The following is an 8,141-nucleotide window of genomic DNA, read 5'->3' on the forward strand; positions in this document are numbered from 1 at the left end:
TGTTTCCTTCATTTCTCTTTTGTCTTCTCATTGTTAGTGTATAGGAATGCAAGGGATTTCTGTGCATTAATTTCATATCCTGCAACTATATTCATTGATTAGCTTTAGTAATTTTCTGGTGGTATCTTTAGAGTTTTCTATGTTGAGAATCATGTCATTTGCAAACAGTGAGAGTTTTACTTCTTCTTTTCCAATTTGGATTCCTTTTTTTTCTCTGATTGCTATGGCTGAAATTTCCAAAACTATGTTGAATAGTAGTGGTGAGAGTGGGCACCCTTGTCTTTTTCCTGACTTTAGGGGAAATGCTTTCAAATTTTCGCCATTGAAGATGTCTGCTGTGGGTTTATCATAGATGGCTTTTATTATGTTGAGGTGTGTTCCTTCTATCCCCACTTTCTGGAAAGTTTTTATCATAAATGGGTGTTGAATTTTGTCAAAGGCTTTCTCTGCAAAACAAAACAAAGATGCCACAAAAAAAGAAAACTACAGGCCAATATCACTGATGAACATAGGTGCAAAAATCCTCCACACAATTCTCACAAATAGAACCCATCAACATATTAAAAAGATCATAAATCATGACCAAGTGGGCTTTATCCCAGGGATGCAAGGATTCTTCAATATTCACAAATCAATCAATGTGATATACCACATTAACAAATTGAAGGATAAAAACCATTTAGAAAGTTATAGCGGTAGTCCAGGGAAGAAATGTTGACAGCTCCAGACAGGGTGATAGTAGTGGCGATGGAGGGGGTGGAATGATGTAGGAAGTGAGATAAGCAAGACTGTCATAGCATGGCTATGGGGGTTAAGGAGAGTCAGGTGAGGGTGGGTTCAAGGTGTTTGGCATGCACACAATTTGGAAGGTTGGAGAAGGAAATGGCAACCCACTCCAGTATTCTTGCCTGGAGAATCCCATGGACAGAGGAGCCTGGTGGGCTGCTGTCCATAGGGTCACACGGAGTCAGACATGACTGAAGCGACTTAGCATGCGTACATGCATTAGAGAAAGAAAGAGCAACCAATTCCAGTATTCTTGTCTGGAGAATCCCAGGGACAAAGGAGCCTGGTGGGCTGCCATCTATGGGGTCACATAGAATTGGACACGACTGAAGTGACAGCAGCAGCAGCAAGTTGGAAGGAGATGTCATTCACTGAAGAGACTGAAAGAGAACCATATTGGAGAGGAAGGGTAACAGATTTGGTCTCGATACTGTTGCAAGTGAAAGTGAAAGTAGCTCAGTCGTTTCTGACTCTTTTCCACCCCATGGACTATACAGTCCATGGAATTCTCCAGGCCAGAATACTGGAGTGGGTAACCTTTCCCTTCTCCAGGGGATCTTCCAATTCAGGGATTGAACCCAGGTCTCCCACGCTGCAGGCAGATTCTTTACCAGCTGAGATTTTTCAGTCATGCAAGTGGAGTTCAACATATGGGTCAGGACTTTCAAGGAGCAATCTGGACCAGAGTTATCTATGTTGGAAGCTTAGATGTGCAGAAGGTAACTGAATCCAGATGTGGGTAACAATGCCTAGGAAGGAGGGTGAAATGTTTATAGGTCTAACTAGACCTTGAGGTTTCTATTCTCCTTCTGTGCCCTTCATTATATTGAGCACAAGCCTTTCATTCATTAAGTTTAATTAGTATTTTCAAGATACTATGCTTGTCTATAGCTACTTCTACAATGTTTATTATTTATTTAATAATACTTTAGTTAATATTTACAAGACACTATGCACTAATCACCAGTCTTTGTTTAATTTTTATAGCTTTCCTGTAATGAAGATATGATTATATCCATTTTAGAGATAAAGAAACTGAAACTCAGAGGGATTAAGCAAATATTCAGTTCAGACAGCTAGGAAGTGCCAAAGCTGGATTAGAAACCATTCTTTAAAAAAATATTCATCCTGAGCTCCTGACTATAAAAGCCAACCAAAGGAGATTGCAGTAAATACTTGTTTGTTGATTGATGCCAGATAAATTAAATGTCTGAGAATTAGTAAATGTTACTGATTTTTCATTTTTCTAATCTCTAGCTGTGAAATAAGCCTCATTCTTGGGTCCATCAGGGCTTCCCTGGTAGCTCAGCTGGTAAATAATCCACCTGCAGTGCAGGAGACTGGGTTCAATCCCTGAGTTGGAAAGATCCCCTGGACAAGGGAACAGCTACCCACTCCAGCATTCTGGCCTGGAGAATTCAATGGACTGCATAGGGGTCCAAAGAGTGGAACAGGACTGAGTGACTTTCACTTCCACTTGGCTCCACCCAATACAAGCACCTGCCCCTGGATTAGCAAAATGTACAGAGTGTGTCAGAAGCTCTCTGGCCAACATAACCAAAGGACAAGGGACCCTGGGATCTAAAACTGTTTAGAGGAACAGGCAAACAACTAATCCCCTCTCCAGCCTTCAGGATACACTCCTAAACATGTGATGCCAAGTGTATTTGTGGTAATAAAAATTCATATAAAAAGAATATTTCTTAGAAGTTTTATGTTCATAGTGGGGACATGGAGGTAGGGTAACTACATTAGTCAGCTCAGAGGCCATAACACAGTACCATGGACTGGGCAGCTTGAACCCCTGAAATGTATGTCTTCCAATTCTCAAAGCTGGAAATCTAAGATCAGTGCACAAGCAAGGTCAAATTCTGATGAAGCCTCTTTCCCTGGTTTGCAGACACCCTGCTGTATCCTCACTTAGCAAAGAGAGAGAGACCATGCGCCCAGGAGGGCACGGGCCCTCCCTGGTGTCTCTCTGCATGCGGAACACTAATCCCATTGTGAAAGCCCTACCCTCATGACCTCTTCTAACCCTAATTACCTCCTATGTCCCCATCTCCAAATATCATCACACTGGGAGTTCAGCTTCAACATAAGGATTTGGAGGGGACACACTTCAGTCTCTATCAGTGAAGAGCAGTTCCCAAGACTGAAAAGTTTCCCAGAACATGGGCTTTTAGTGATAACGTTGGGAAGGTCCTGGCAAAGCAAGATGATTGTTCACCTCACATGGAAGTGAAGTCACTTTTTCCCCATTATTCAGGAAAAGTCTCATGGAAGAAGTAGAATTTCAATGATTTTTTTAAGAGATAAAAAATAATTGAGAACAACATCGAATTGGGAAAACAATGTGATACAAGTTGCCAGGCAGATTACCAGGGACATTAATCCCTTCAAGTCTATTAATGAGAAACTATTAGGATATAACCCCAAAGCGGTTATGTGTACTTTTCCCAAGGCCTTCCACAGACAATGACTGCACTGTTATATCAGGCTGTTTGGATATTCCAGGGGGAATTTCTAAACTGATGACTGGAGAACTGGTTTTACTGAAGTTGAAGAAGTGGAATATATTTTACTTACTCTTTATCTACCTTTTCTCTAGACTAGTACTATTAAAAAAGAATAAACATTTTCTGCAAAAATGCTATAAACCTATAAGACAAAATGTTATATAACTAATAAGCTATCTGACTTTTAAGAAATGAGATATTTATTTGCACATGAATAAATATATGTGTGTGTTCAGTAGTGTCTGACTTTTTGTGACCCCATGGACTATAGCCCACCAGGCCCCTCTGTCCATGGGATCTTCCAGGCAAGAATACTGGAGTGGGTTCCCATTTCCTTCTCCAAGGAATTGCCTCAGTACTACACTATCTGTTCTTCTCTTTAATGCTTCCAGGATAGACTATATTTCCTAATGTATAGACTTGTAATTATCAGAGCAGCATGATTTATTTCCCTAAAGTTGATTTTTAAATGTTCAAACAAGTATATAAAAGAGATGATTTTCTTTTATAAGTCACCAATGTCTTTTTAAAAAATGATGACCAAGTGCAAACACAACTGTTATGGTGTTATAAAGATCCTTGTTTTTCTTTGTTTTAACAGACTTATAGATTGTTAACTCCAGAAGGAACCTCATAAGTCCTTTGTGTAATACCCTCATTTTTATAACAGAAAACTAATATCTTCCTCCACACTACATATCTGGTTGGTGATAAGGCCAGTATTAACTGAGTTCACCTGGGTCGTGTTCTAGGCCCCTTTTCCTCTCACACACCATCGTATTGATGGGCAGCCTTTGAATGCCCTTCATCCATTTAAGGGAGGACAATAGGTTTAGTTGTTGAGGATGGAGGTGGATTATTTACTGAAACTAGGAATGGAGTTGAAGAAGGGGATCTCTATTCTGTGATTGCAAGGAACACAAAATCTAGAAGAGCAAGTGGAAGGCAAGGGAGTGTGGGAGCCCATGGTCAGTAAACCAGTTCGAATACGGTTGAGCTGAAGGACTGCAGCCAAAAATCTGAGGGACCAGGGAACAGTAATCAGATTAATAGATAATATACAAGACAGAAATAACCTGGGAAATTGCTTGGCAAGCCACTATTGTCTGAAGCCAGCATTTGTGTGTGTGTGTGCTGGCTGTTCAGCAGAGGAAGAATTGGCCAGTTCATTTAAAGGGCCAGTCTGGCACAGACAAGAATAAAAGGAGAACATGCATGAGCACAGAAAGGAGTGTTGATTTTATACCGCTTCCAGAAAAAAGAGGCAAGTTAATGAAGTAGAAAGGGAACAGAGGCTTTGGAATCAAATAGACATGGGTGAAACCTCCACCACCTTACTTATTAGATGCACGGCTTGGAGCAGATAATTGTACCTCTCTGAGCCTCCCTCTCTCCTTTATAAACTGGGGTTTATGATATCCACCCAGGTGAGTTTATGGCTTTGAAGTTCCCAGCACAGAGCCCAACACATAATAGGATTTCAGCTTAGCAAATGAGCTTTTCTTCCTACCTGCGTTCTCACTTCATTCTTGCCCACTCTTGGAAGTAGAACTGCACATTTCTATCTTGGAAATGTGAAGTTCTGAAAGAACAAGTGAATAAGGAAGCAGATCTCTTGTATTAAGGGAACTCCCTTGACCTTGAGTGAAAGAGCCATCGGTGGGTGAAGAAATGTCAGAGGCACGTGATTATATTTACGGGTTAGCAGAGCTGGACCTGAATGTGTGTGTGTGTGTGTGTGTGTGTGTGTGTGTGTGTGCATGTGTGTGTGTGCTTCCTATGTCCCATGAATGAAGTCTTATAGAGCCTGCCCTGGGGGAGGAGTAGCGTGACCATAGGGTCATCATGACCACAGGTCATGTCCCACAGAGGACATGGGCAGTGATCTGTGACAAGATTATTTCCTTCCTATTTCCTCCCTCTTCCTTACTGAAGAAGCCAATACAGAGTTTCAAGATTCCACAGACACTTCTAAAGGCCCTTCACTCCTATCCAGGGAGTTGTTAGGATTGCCCTTATGTCTCTGGCTGTTTCTCTCTGCCACAAACTTTCCAAATTTCCCCATGACTTGCTCATCCTAATTCAGTCATTCAACTAGAATTATTGAACCAGAGTTATTGAACCCATTATAAACCCAGTGATGTATTATGTAAGGTCCTTGCAATAAAAATATAAACAAAACCAACATTGTTCTTATTTTCAAAGAGCTTATCATCCAAGAGGGCCATCAAACATTTTATAACTTATTATGATAGCACTTGGGGCTTCCCTGGTGGCTCAGCTGGTAAAGAACCCACCTGCCAATGCAGGAAACACAAGAGACGTAGGTTCAATCCCTGGGTCAGGAAGATTCCCTTGGAGTAGGAAATGGCACCTCACTCCAGTATTCTTGCCTGGAAAATTTCAGGGACAGAGGAGCCTAGTGGACTCCAGTCTATGGGGTCACAAAGAGCACGGACATGACTGAGCGTACACACACATGCACGCACGCGCACGCACGCGCGCACACACACACACACACACATGATAGCACTTACATTAATTTCTAGGGCTGCTGGAACAAAATACCACTAATGGAGTGGTGTAAGCAACAGAAATGTGACTCACAATTCTGCAGGCTATAAGGGTGAGGTCCAGGTGTTGTCAAGGGCCATGCTCCTTTGATGCTGTGAGGGCAGGATCTGTTCCATGGCTCTCGCCTAGCTTCTGGTGGCTTCTGCAGTCTCTGCTGTCCCTTGACTTCTGCTGCATCACCCTATCACTGCCTTCATCCTCACACAAGATTTTCCCTGTGTGTGCACACCTCTAAATTTCCCCCATTTATAAGGATATCAATCATATTGGATCAGGGGCCTACTTACTCCAGTATGACCTCATTTTAATTTGACTATATCTGCACAACCCTTTTCTAAATGGCACATTCTGAAGTACTGGGATATCAACATATCAATTCGAGGGGACACAATTTTGCCCATAACTGTGCTAGATGAAAATCAAGGTAGGAGAAGTCCAAGGTGCTGTGGGAAGTTTTTCTTTTCTCTCTCCTTTCCTAAATCCTACATATTTCATAGGGTCCTTCTCCTCCCCAGACTCCTTCCAGACTTCTCCACTCCACCATAACCTTCCCGCTTCAGCCCTCGAGCCTTCCTTGGGCCTGTGTTCTCTTTCCTCTACTCAATTCTAAATTATGAAAAAGCTGAGAATGTGTCTTCTCCTTCCCTTTTGACTGCCTCCACAGCAATTAATCACCAAAGCCAGCATGCTTTTTGGAATTGGTGACTTGGTGCCTTTCCAGCATGGAGCAGAGTGGTGCCAAACACCAGCCTTCCCTGCCCGCACTTCTGTCTTCTCACTAGTCTATCTCCTGTAGCCCCGGGTTTCTCATGGTCATAAAGCCAATAGGAAGTATCTCAGGAAGCAGAGCTCCTCCAGAACCTTGTCCTGCAGCAGGGACTCTGAAGAGAGCCTTGGAAAGAGGCATCAGCAAATGTCTCCGCATCTGGACCACCTCCTGTGAAAAAGGCTGCAACACAGTAGCAGGTAGCAAGTCTCAACATCCTTCATTAATGAAGAAAAGACTACCTCATCAGAGATCCTAATGATATCCTTAAAAATCATAGAGGGTACATACAGAATCATGCTTTGAACAGGAATAGCAGATCTGGGATTTTATTCACAGAGCTATTTGTGTTTTGACACATAACGCAGAATAAAAAGAAAGAAAAAAAAACTCATATGCATCTGTAAAAAAAATCCAAGAAAAATATAAGTACTTAATATAATATTATATATTGTATAGAATATTGAGTCTGAACACAAACTTGTGCTTCTGTGACCTTTCTGAATAAATGGTTGGGTTTTGTGGACCTGAGGTTAGAGATCCTGGATGCTCCTAAGGCAGCAAAGCAGATGGTGCATTAATAATGGGGGTATTAGGAGGATCGGCTTCCCAATTCCAGTGTATTCATTAATACACTTTAGACAGTTTAATTGCTTCCTGAAACACTAATTGAAAGAGGTTCATTTGCAAACGCCTAGGTTCTAATAATATAAATCTGGCACAGTGCCACAAAAGCCCCTTAAATACCATTATAAGATGAATTGTGGCATTTAAATAAAGGCAGCTACATTTTTTAAGTAGAATTGGTACAATGAAATATATAAATTTTTTTCCCAGAGGGAGAAAAGAAAACAGTAGGTGCTGAGTCCTTGCAATATCAGGGTTTATGAAATACTCACCAACATTATGCAGCTGAGCTTTGCAATGGTGAACATCTGGTATACTCGGTGACTTCAGCAGCACAAAGCCGAATGCTCTAGTTTACATAAACTCATTTCCTAGAGGGACAGCAACAGAATCTGTTATTTCAAGAGAATATATGACTAAATGTTGTTACACCTTTGAAGGAAGGATTATTCCCTTAGAATCATTCTGTCTACTGACCTTCCTTAAATTGTATTTCATGCCTTTATAGACATATTGATTCTACACATACTTCCCCAGTATTTACCAACTAGAACTCAGCAGTTAGGCCAAGAATACATAAGGAGTTTTTCTTCTACATGAAAAAAAATAAATAAATACGAATCGATCAGCACCTAGATTTCAGTAATTCTCAGTTTCTTTTAGTGGAGTAAGTTTCTCCAATTAATGGACATGAGTGTTGTATCAATGAGCATCAGCTTATTTGCTGATGAAACTAGGGCTAAGTAACCTGTTGTTAGAGAACAGTGACCAGAAATTCCACATCTTCCACCAATGAGTGGGGCCTTTGATGGTTTCCTTTCTTTATGTGAGGCAGGATCAAGACGCTTTACATAAATTGTCACAGTTAATTT

The 8,141-nt window shown here is 41.2% G+C and overlaps 1 long non-coding RNA gene across 1 annotated transcript; it reads right to left on the reverse strand.

Annotated features, from left to right (window-relative positions):
* Window positions 1-321: 321 nt before the first annotated feature.
* Window positions 322-7,860, reverse strand: LOC129622511 (uncharacterized). The gene is made up of 3 exons (XR_008700027.1): window positions 7,542-7,860; window positions 5,910-6,825; window positions 322-446 (listed from the first exon to the last, which is right to left on the reverse strand). It is a non-coding gene; the product is annotated as an uncharacterized LOC129622511 (long non-coding RNA).
* Between the last annotated feature and the right edge of the window lie 281 nt (window positions 7,861-8,141).

Source organism: Bubalus kerabau, chromosome 11, assembly GCF_029407905.1.
Source record: "Bubalus kerabau isolate K-KA32 ecotype Philippines breed swamp buffalo chromosome 11, PCC_UOA_SB_1v2, whole genome shotgun sequence".
Lineage (NCBI taxonomy): Eukaryota > Metazoa > Chordata > Mammalia > Artiodactyla > Bovidae > Bubalus > Bubalus kerabau.